Raw genomic sequence first — 12,112 nt, forward strand, 5'->3', positions numbered from 1 at the left:
ACATAATGAATACATTCTTTCATTGATATTTTCAGGTGGTGTTTTTGATGGTTCTGAAATCTCAAGAATCATTGTCCATTTCAGCATCAAGCTATTGGATTCACTGGATCAGTCAAACCACTGGAAAAGCACTGGAATGGGTCGGATATCTTTGTAATGGTGGTAGCACTAATATTAAAAACTCATTGAAAAACAAGATCAGTTTCACCCAAGACACGTCAAAAAACACAGTGTTTCTACAGGAAAATTAATTTTGGACAATATCTCTTCCTTGGTGGATGTCGTTCAAAAGTCAGTTCACTTCAATTTGGTGTGCCTCAGGGTTCCATTTTAAGCCCCCTTCTTTTTAGCATGTACATATTTCATCTTGAATACTTCTTAGATACCTTTTAATTCCATTTTTACTCGGATGACACCCAGATTTACATTCATTCTTAAACTGGTGATAGTGCAGCTATTGGCTTTCTTGAACACAGCATTTCAGAGACAAAAATGGATGTCTCAAAATTTTCTTTGTCTTAATAGTGATAAGACAGAGGTTATGCTTATTGGTTTATCCCATCTAATCTGTAAATCATCTCTAATCTGTTTTAGCTCTAAAAGTGGAAGGCATGGCTTTAGAATTTCAAACTAAATAAAAAAATTAAGGGGTGATATTTGATACTAACTGGGTGATATTTGATACTCTCCATCATTCTCTCTTGTAAACAGTAGCACACATACACAAAAGCTTTTTGTTTTACAGAGCCACAGCACAGTGAATATACAACCAACATCATGTACTGCATTTCAGTACTACTGATTTTGGCAACTGCACACTGTCCAACAATAAATATTTCTAGAAAATCAAATGTGGATCTCTTTTAATTCAGTGAGAATGTCTTATTTGTTCGTAGGTCTTTTCTGTATTGAGCTGGCTCAGCCTCCTGTCATGGTTGTACAACCAAGGGAAACATTTACCATCGCCTGTAAGATCACTGGATTTTCAGTATCAGGTGGAGGCTACACAAACTGGGTCAGACATTCAAGTGGAAAACCAATGGAATTGATTGGATATAGTTCCTCTACAAATTACGTCATAGATTCACTTCAGATAAATAAGATCAGTTTCTCTGCTGAATCCTCCAGCAACGCAGTTATTTTAACAGGAAAAAACTTCAACACTGAGGACATAGCTGTGTATTACTGTGCTTGCTATACACTGTGCCACAAACTGCCTTAGAACCTGTATAAAAACATCTGCACTGAACACATATGAACATTTATTTATAATATTAACATTTTTCACATGAATCATAAAGCCTTCTTAAATGTTCCGGTTTATCCAAAATTCCTCTTGCTGAATCCAATAAACATTTACAAACACATCTGTATCTTGCTATATCGTCAGACAGATTTTTACATCAATGCAAATCTCCTTCCTTCTCTCATGGAAACAGAAGCACACAGACATAATAAAGGCTCTTTGTGTTTTACAGAGCAGAGTCAAAATACAACCTGCATCATGTACTGCATATCACACTGTGTTTCTCTTCTGAATCCTCCAGCAACACAGTTATTTTAACAGGAAAGAACTTCAACACAGAGGACACAGCTATGTATTACTGTGCTCACAATGCACTGTGCCACAAACTACCACAGGACCTGTACAAAAACTTGTCTCCACTAAACACATTTTTCAATAAACAGTTCCTTTTTGAATTATACATCATAAGACACAAAAACCAAAATATTGCAAAATCAAAGCAAATGAATAAATTAATATGGAACACCGAATGAGTCAGGTGATGTTTCAGCCTTTGTAAATACTTTTTATCAAATTCATCCACTAGATGGCATGTAATAACATTGTATGCGCAATTAATGAATTATTGAAGAATAATTTAAATGCCAGATGAGGACACCCTTCAAAAAAAGAAAAAAAAAAAAAAAAAAAAAAAAAGAAATTGACTCTAGGTTTTGAACACACCCACTATGTGTGTCCTCATGCATGAGCATATGTATATATATGCAAACTCAACAGCCATATTTCATATTTAAAACTAGTAAATTAGTGATTTATCTGAAAGAGGAAGGACAATGTTCTCCCTAAAGCTCTTTGTGCTGTTGGTAGCAGTACACAGTGAGTTTTTTTATTTTTATTTTTTTAAAGAGTTTAGAGGGCGGTTATTTAGGCAGTTCTAAGGAGTTACAATGTTACACTCAATCCTATTTCACCAGTATTGTGATTCATTAGATGTGTAAAGCATTTTCTGTCTCTTTGTTTAGGTGTTTATTCACAGGTTGTGCTCACACAGTCTGAACAGTCAGTAACTGTGTCTCCAGGTGGTTCCTACAAACTGACCTGTGCATGTAGTGGATTCACTCTTAGTGGCTATAGGATGGACTGGATCCGTCAGGCCTCTGGAAAAGGACTGGAATGGATCTTACACTATTATACAGACTCTGACAAAGGCTCAGCTCAGTCAGTGCAGGGCAGATTCATGGCTTCCAAGGACAGCTCAAATTTCTATCTGCAAATGAGTCAACTACGGACTGAAGACACTGCAGTGTATTACTGTGCAAGAGATTCACTTTGCTTGTTTTCATACAGCTACCCTTACAAAAACCCAGATCAGGAAAGGGTGAGGAATGGAGATGATGGGTCAGTCATTGTATTTTAATTTATTGGGGTCTTATAAATGTATTTTATTTTGTTTTATTTGTGAAGTGGTGTATTCATTTACATATTTATTTGAAAATGAATAAATTCATTGATTAAATTTTTTTTCTCTCTTTCTTATCCTTAAACATGTTTATAAAGTCAGGTTAAAAACAGCAACATCTCAGCAGTTGTTTGGAATTCTTCTTAGTGATTGAACTCTAATCAGATGAGCACTAATATTGCCTATAAGACACGTTAAAAGCAGATAATTTCATATTAAAGCCAGAATTCACCCCAAAATTGACCATAAAGCAAACCATTGTATCTTTCCAAACCTATATTCTTTCTTAGAAAACAAAAGGAGAAGTGCACAAGTCATAATGACATTAATATTACATTTAATGCTATTTACTTCATACTTTTGGAGTATGACAGAATCAGACCACTTTCATTTTGGGGGGGGAAAAAAAACAGGCCAGAATATTTACATTTTCTGTACTACAGAAGAAACATGATAGTTGAAAAATTAAGTTACATGCATGTGCCAGCTGTAATATACTGTATATATATATATATATATATATATATATATATATATATATATATATATATATATATATATATATATATATATATATATATATAATTATAATCCCATTTATTCATTTTATGGAAGTACAATTATTTTTTCCATATCAATAGATGGTACTATTGTCCTCAAGCTCAACAGACTCCACTGATTTTGCTAATTCAGAGTTTCAATGCAAATTAACTGATGTCTGTCTCATATTTAAACAGCTACACTGTTGAAGAGAGGATTCATCGCCAGATCAGCCTTGATATAACCATGCTCACGTTATATCTCTTGTTGTTGCTGTCTGCCGTGTCTTGTAAGTAAATTCCCTGAACAAAATAATCGGTTTTCTTAGTGTAAATACAAATATAATCATAATTATATTCTTAATGTTGTGTTTATGCACAGGTATTGACTGTCAGGTTGTGCTCACACAGTCTGAACAGTCAGTAGTTGTGGCTCCAGGTGGTTCCTACAAACTGACCTGTGCCTGCAGTGGGTTTTCTGTTAGTGGCACTAGCATGTATTGGATCCGTCAGGCACCTGGAAAAGGACTTGAATGGATTATTTATTATTATTCAGATTCTAATAAGAGCTCAGCTCAGTCAGTGGAGGGCAGATTCACAGCATCTAAGGACAGCTCTAATTTCTATCTGCACATGAATCAGCTGAAGACTGAAGACACTGCAGTGTATTACTGTGCAAGATAGACACTGTGGAAACACGAATACAGGCAGCTGTTCAAAAACTCATCTTGGGAAATGGGGTGGACATGCAAGTTATGTAAGCTGAACAAGGGGAAGAGCCTCTGAAGTGATATAAGGCCTGTCTGAAGTATTTTATTAAGTACAAAATCATGCTGCTGATAAAATTAATATTTATTTAAAATCATACTTACAAATCTTTCATACTTGTAAATCTATACCAACTAATCTATTTTCCACATTATTTCTCAGTATGAAGTAAATCTGTTCAGCTTATAGCATACTGTACATTCACTGGTATTAATAATGGACTGGATTCTTTTTTCTACTAATTTTTGTACCACATAACTTCATTAACTCTTCCTGCAGATTAAACAGTAGCACATGACACTAGCAATGCCAAAGTATGATTCCCACGTAAAGCACTGACTGATAAAATGTGTACCCTTGAATGCAATATATCAACCATCAACCAAATGCATAAACTTTTGTATAGATATTGTCAAGGTTAAGCTATTTTACCAAAAAAAAAAAAACAATTTTTTTATTTAAATATTAAACTTAACATTAACCATGATGCACTGAGCGCAAATATAACTCAGCTCCAAATATAAAACTAGCTTCAAAGCCTACAGGGCAGATACAATCACAACCAATTCTCAAAACTCCTTACATCCAAAACTAGCACACAAATACCAATGTTATACCAATAGTTTTTTTTATGCATATAAAACATTCAGATAACTTAATTAAACTACAGATCTGCAAACCTGCAAAGATGCAAATGATTATGTGGGAAGGGTCAATGTCTCCCAGACTCCTGAAAGACTTATAAACTGAACTTTCATTAAGTGTGTGTGTCCACTGACTGCAGTGTAACCTCTAGCTGCTTTACTATCTTTCAGTTTGAGAGTTTTACTGTGATAATGGAGATGCTACTCCTACTGATGATTATTTCATGTGAGAAACTCCCGTTTGTTATAGATTATTACTGGATTATTATTATTATATATTTTTCTAATTATGTAGTTCTAATTTTCTGTGTTTTTCAGCTGTTAGTGGTCAGTCTCTGACCTCCTCAGATGCTGTGGTGAAAAAGCCTGGAGAATCAGTAACTCTGTCCTGCACTGTGTCTGGAATATCAATGACCTATTTCTGGTTGCACTGGGTCCGTCAGAAACCAGGAAAAGGACTGGAGTGGATTGGGCATATTGATGATGGCACTGGCACTGTTTTTGCTCAGTCTCTACAGGGCCAGTTCTCCATCACAAAAGACACCAATAAAAACATGCTGTATTTAGAGGTGAAAAGCCTGAAGCCTGAAGACACAGCTGTTTATTACTGTGTGAGAGATACACACAGTAAGAAAAAAGATAGCAGGGATGCATGAAAACTATTCATGTGATCTCTGAGGGCCCAGAGCATTTTTCAGTACACTTCCCTAAAATTCAACAAGCATTTTTATATTGTTTTAAATCCTTAACATACTTCTTCATGGAGCTTTTATTAAATAAAAAAGCATAATAAGCAAACAGCAATATTGATTTATTGCAGAAAAAAGTGATATATAAGTTTTGTTAAATCTTTAGTAATTAATGGAAACTGAAATATCTCTGCAAAAAGCAATTAAGGGGCCAAGCACAACAGATGTCAAATTAAGCTGTGTTTAATTACTCAGTTAAGATCAAGGTTCTTCAACCCTGCTCATGGAGAGCTACAGTACCTTCATGCAGATTTTCAAGTTCCAACCCTACTTCAACACACCAGTCTGTAATTAAGTAGCCCTGAACACCTTAATTAGCTGGTTCAAGTGTCTGCAGTGAGGTAGCCCCAAAACTACTCAAGTGCCCTCAGGTCATGCTAGTTACAACACATACCAAGTTTGGTCAGAATCCGCTAAAGCATTGTAAAGATAAAACCTTGTTTCCTTTTTTGCACAAACTTCACCAAATTCATTAACTCACATTACGAAAATGGTTAGGGATATGAAAAACCTTTGGATAAGTTTTTGCCAGAATGCCTTGAAGATGATCTGACCCAAAATTTGGTGAAAATTGGACAAACCGTCTTGGACACGTTCCAAAAAGTAGATTTTTCATAAAATTTATATTTGCTATGCATTTGACTTGGTATGAACCAAGGAATCAGAGGAAAATTTATCCTGTTGGTGGTGCTAGCGAGTTTGAGTTAGAGACTCCAAATTTGCTGTGGTTAATGATGTGACTGTCCTCTATCTGTGTAACAAACTTTCCCGCAAGCAGTTCAATGGGCTGCCATAGACTTCCAGAGCAGAAGAAGAAAAAGAAGAAGAAGAAGAAGAAGAAGACAACTAGCAAATACAATAGCAGAGATGGTCTTATTATTGGGAGATGTGAGGGTCTGAATTACGTGCCAAGCGACGCCATCAACTTGGAACACGTGTGCCTTGATAACCAATCATATTACAGCCTATACGTCATTGAATTTCAGTCAGAGTTGTAACACCTGGATAAATCAGACACACAATTATTTGTTATATTTAACAAATTCAATAGACCCCCTCACCCAACAACCCGACTGTGTGTCTGTGAACGACCCCCCAGACCCCTGATTTTGCAGATTGTTGGTGTCAAACACTGATTGAGCCTGAGGCTGTAGTCATGAAACCTGGAGAATCCCACAAGCTGACATGTACTGCCTCTGGTTTTGACATTGCTGGCTCCTGGATGGCTGGGATCAGACAGAAGTCTGGAAATGATCTTGAATGCCTGGCATTCATCAGATATGATAGCCTGGAAATATATTACTCTCAGTTTGTACAAGGACGGTTTACCATCTCCATAGACAACAGTAGGAAGCAGGTGTATCTACAGATGAGCAGCCTGCTGTGTACTATTGTGCCCTGGAGACCCAGAGACTGAAATGATTATAATGCTGTGCACAAAAACTGCCAAGACAGTAGCTTGATGAGAGACTTTCACACAAAATAATGATTGATAAGCTTTTTTTTGGAGATTTAAATATTTGAATAAGAACAGTTCAACAAAGCTTATGTTATTCTATTGTTTGGTAATGTTTTAACATAAAAAAGTCAAGCTAGTAGGTGTCTACAGTCTGTCTTAAGAAAAAACCATGCAGAGACTAAAGATACAGCTCTAATAATAGGACTCTGCCCATCACTAAAATACACTGTTGTACCCACTTTCACCAGAACACGTGGAGAAACTCAGATGTAGCTACATGCATGTGCCAAAAAAAAACTATATATATATAGTTGTGGAATACAATATTATTATCATATCAAGAAGTGGTGCTATTGTCCATAAAATTGACCTCAATGATTTCAAGCTCCACTGACTTCACAGTTTTTGCTAATTCAAGGTTTCAATGTAAACTAACTGATGTCTGTCTCATATTTAAACAGCTACACTGTTGAGTCAAAGACTCATCAGCTCAACCTTCATATAAACCATGCCCAATTCATATCTCTTGCTGTTGCTGGCTGCTGTGTCTTGTAAGTAAACAACTTATCACCAGGTAATTTTTTTGTCCTGGACAAAATAAACTGTCTTCTTGGTGTAAATAAATGCACATTCATAATTGTATTCTAAATGTTGTGTTTATCTACAGGTATTGACTGTCAGGTTGTGCTCACACAGTCTGAACAGTCAGTAGTTGTGGCTCCAGGTGGTTCCTACAAACTGACCTGTGCCTGCAGTGGGTTCCTCAAAGGAACTCAAGCTGCATCGCAGGACGCTTTGGGAACGCCCTTCAGCGTGACTGGCCCTGAATCATGTGTGTAATCTGTCCAATGGATGGGCGAGACGTCATAGGCGGGTGACGTCAGAGACCAGAAAGCTTAAAAGCACATGCTCCATTATGTCAAAGCTTCAGTCAAGACAAGTTTTGGGGGAGAGCAGGCAGCGTTCAGGCTGTGTGTTTTCCCTGCCCGCAAAGAAAAAAAGGGGTAGGGACCAGAGCATGTGAGCGGAGTGGAGCGGGGAGCAGAGCGGTAAGATTTCCTTAAGAGTGCTGAGCGCCTTTCTGAAGATTCCGCTCCGCTCGCTCAATACGCTCAGCGTCGCTTGCTCAACCGAGTTCATAATCCAAACGTTCTTTAAGTGGATATTATCTTGTGTTTGCTTTTCAACAGGCTTTATAATCCAGGTGTGTTTTGTAAAGATCTACACACATTTCCTCTCGTGTATGTGTGCATTTGTGTTTTAATGAGCCTGTTTTCAATATTCTATTGCACAACAAAGGCAGCTATTTTCACGGAAATAAAGTGAACGAAAATACAAAAATACACTTCTTCAGTTCTTGCATTTTAGGTAGTCTATGTTTGCTAAGGTTAGATTAATATATTGAATACATTTTAATTAAAACAATAAATAAAATTAAGAAGAATGTAAGAATTTCGTTTTGAAACATGATAATTGCTATTTATCAGCATGCATAATTTTAGACAATTATCCAACAATTTCAGTACAAACAGAAAACAATTAAGCCTACTAGAGAACTTTTATGTCAGAGCGGGAACTGAGCAGGAATTGGTTTACGGCGAGCATGAGTGGAATATTAACGGATCACTTGCTTGCGTGGTAAGAGCGACTGAGTGCAAGTCCATAGAGCGGAAAATGTAGCGGAGCATCACACCGCTCTGCTTCGCTCACATGCTCTGGTAGGGACACACGCAGTTTGTGTGTTGTCTGCTTGAGAGTGAAGCATGCATAATCAGCTCTTGAGGGAGCTGATGGCTGCGATGTGGGCATTTCTCATGGTGCCAGCCCCGCTTTCGTTGAGGCGGAGCGGTGGTTGTGTTCACGGGTTTCACTTTCAGATCCGGTCGAAAGGAATGTAGACGGGCAAATCCTTATCTTCTTCCTTAACCACCAGATCCGGTGCTGATATTATAATGGGCAGCATTAATTTAATTCTATATATAATATAATGAAATATTTATCTGACTATGCGAAGTAAGATACACAGGGGCTCTTGGGATATAATTTCTCGAATGAGAACACATGTTTACCTCTCTTCCTCTGAGGAGGTTGAGGCGGTCAGCAAGGGCTGCTGGGAGGGACCAGTCACAACTACACCATGTTCCAGCCCCTCGTGCTGGGGGTGTCACTTCTCATAAGCCGCAGAATCTAGAGTCAGAGTGGCGCTCCCAGGCCGAAGGCTTCTAGCGGAAGGCGGTTCTGCGGACCATCATTCTCGCTGGATAGTCTTTGTCATAAATGTCCTGACGCCTAAGGCCTAGGACTTTTTAAGGGCCAGCTCCCTCTGGGGAAGAGCGGATTACACGGTGCCCGTTTCTCCTCAGTGCCCTCAGGAGATCGATCTGCCAACCCTGCCAAAGTTCCAGGGGCGTAGCGGTCTCCGGCGAGCGCTTCTCTCAGTTACTGCCCGGAAACATAGCAATACTAAGAGGCTCACTACCTCTATGGATGTCTCTAGAGCAGCTAGTATGGTCGTCCCCTGCCGGTCCGCCACTTCAGGGCACCGAGCTAGCTGCTCTAGGCGCACCAGAGGACTGTCTCGTGAGACTGGTTCCCTTAGGAGATCACAAGGCGGTGTGGGAGCCACTCCCAAGTGTGCTTCATTGGATCCTGCCCCGAGCAGGCTCTGGTCTAGTCTTCCTAGCAGACGATGTGGGTCTGAGGACCGCCAGTTTTAATAGGAGACTTCAGCTTTGAGAGTCCTGATGCTGTGGCTCAGGACCTTGGCGGGCAGGCCCCTCTGGGGAAGAGCGGTGTACACCGCATTACACTTCCGACATCTCTGCCGGCACTTGCTTCATTCCTAGAGGCTAAATGCCGGCTTTGCCGCACATGCTTTTAAGCTTCCTAGTCTCTGACGTCCCCCGCCTATGACGTCTCACCCTTCCATTGGACTGATTACACATTATTCAGGGCAAATCACGCTGAAGGGCGTTCCCAAAGCGTCCTCCGACGCAGCGTCTCGTTCCTTCGAGGAACCATGGTTACATGCATAACCTGAGACATTTTCTGTTAGTGGCATCCATCAGGCACCTGGAAAAGGACTTGAATGGATTATTTATTATTATTCAGATTCTGATAAGAGCTCAGCTCAGTCAATGCAGGGCAGATTCACTGCATCTAAGACCAGCTCTAATCTCTATCTGCACATGAATCAGCTGAAGACTGAAAACACTGCAGTGTATAACTGTGCAAGAGAGACACTGTGGAAACACGAATACAGGCGGGTGTTCAAAAACTCATCATGGGAAAGGGGGTGGACATGTTACGCAAACTCTAACATAAAGCCCATCTGAGGTGTTTTGAATATACTAAATGCAAAATAATAATAATAATAATAATAATAAAAAAAATAAATAAATAAATATTTAATAATTATAAAACTTTAATTAATTTCATGCTTGCTTTGCAGTAAATCTATACAGACTAGTTTGTTTTCTACGGTATGTTTCAGTATGAAGTATAATCAGAGCGAGGGTCGAGGCAGGTGGCAGACAGTGAACAGTGAGTAGAATCCAACAGTATAGACACAAGGGCAGGCAGCAGAGAATCACACACTATCAAACAGTCCAGGGTCATACACAAGAGAGCAAACTATCAAGGAAGAAACACTCAGAAATGTAGCCATGGCAATACAAGACTTTGCAAAGGCTAAGAGTCCGGAAGCAGTTTAAATAGGGGAGCTAAGGGGAAACACCTGTGCCAGCAATCAGTCCCAGGCACGGGGATTATGGGAAATGAAGTCCATGAACGTTAGTACTCTGGAGAGTGTGCCCTCCGGTGGCGGTCGGAGAGAGCCACAGAGGCCTGATTTGTGACAACTGCACTATTATGCAACAAGTGTAGCTAAATCCAGTGACCCTCAAATACTACCTGACAAACTGCAAAAGCAGCCTACAAGGCAGATACATGTGGCATCACAACCAGATCTTATTTTTGACTCTTTTCACCCCAAATAACTAACAACACTGTTACCAGTCAATGGCATTCATCAGAGAAAAAGAAATTGCAATAAACTAATAAAAATTATAAATAAATAAATACTGCTGAGCTAGAAACTGGATGGTTGAAAATAAACAATTCTGGTGAAGGTCCATTAACAATTAATCTTTCTACCAGCCTCAGCCTTGAACTTAAACTTCACATAATGGGCCTGTTGGTGGCACTTGGGCTTTATTTAACCAACAATGATAGTGTCATCAAACAGTAAATGGTATATCAATATGTAGATTCCAACAGTATAGACACAAGGGCAGGCAGCAGAGAATCACACAATATCAAACAGTCCAGGGTCATACACAAGAGATCAAACTATCAAGGAAGAAACGCTCAGAAATATAGCCGGGGCAATACAAGACTTCGCAAAGGCTAAGAGTCCGGAAGCAGAGAGTGAAAAAGAATGGAACAGAAAAAGAACAAAAAGAAAAAAACAGACAGTGGCTATGTAGTTTTTAACTGATTTAATGCAATGGCAATGAATCAGACTAACAGATATAAGTAAAAATAAACAGGTAATTTGTGAGTTTTGAGCCATTCATTACTGTTTTGTACAGATTGTCATATTTATAATTCAAATGCATTTTGTTTTATTGACCACAATATTATTGTTGATAACTGTTGAGAGAGGGGCACTTTTGGTTAATTTTGGAAAAGGGAATGGGCTTGTGCCCCCAAAATACCCCCCTCTGCACGTACCTGAACAAAAGTAAGCATAGATTAAGTAAGTTATATCTCTGAACTAGTATATATATAAACAAACAATATGCTGAAAGGCAGACATGGTTCCAGAGGTTAATAAGGTCACAAAAAATGTAAATGTACCTTTTTAGGGGAACCCTATGCAAACATTCTTCTTCTCGTCCTCCTCAAAAAGCCTCCTCTTTATTCATCTCCAGAAGCAAAACTTGCTTGTGATTTTGATGCATGAAATTCCTCTTTTCATAACATGACAATGGATATTGTGTCTAAACTGGGTTTTATCTTTGTGTTTGCTCTCACTGAATGTAAGACTTTCTTGAAATCTTGTTGATAATCAGACGTATTCATGTGCACTATTGTAAATGTTAATGTTGAACTGTTTGTTTTTCAGTCTGTTGGTGTCAGACACTGACTGAGCCTGAGTCAGTGGTCATTAAACCTGGAGGATCTCACAGACTTACCTGTACAGTTCATGGACGCTTCACCATCTCCAGAGATAACAGCAAGAAAC

The sequence above is a fragment of the Cyprinus carpio genome, chromosome A3 (genome assembly GCF_018340385.1).
Source record: "Cyprinus carpio isolate SPL01 chromosome A3, ASM1834038v1, whole genome shotgun sequence".
Taxonomy (NCBI): Eukaryota; Metazoa; Chordata; class Actinopteri; order Cypriniformes; family Cyprinidae; genus Cyprinus; species Cyprinus carpio.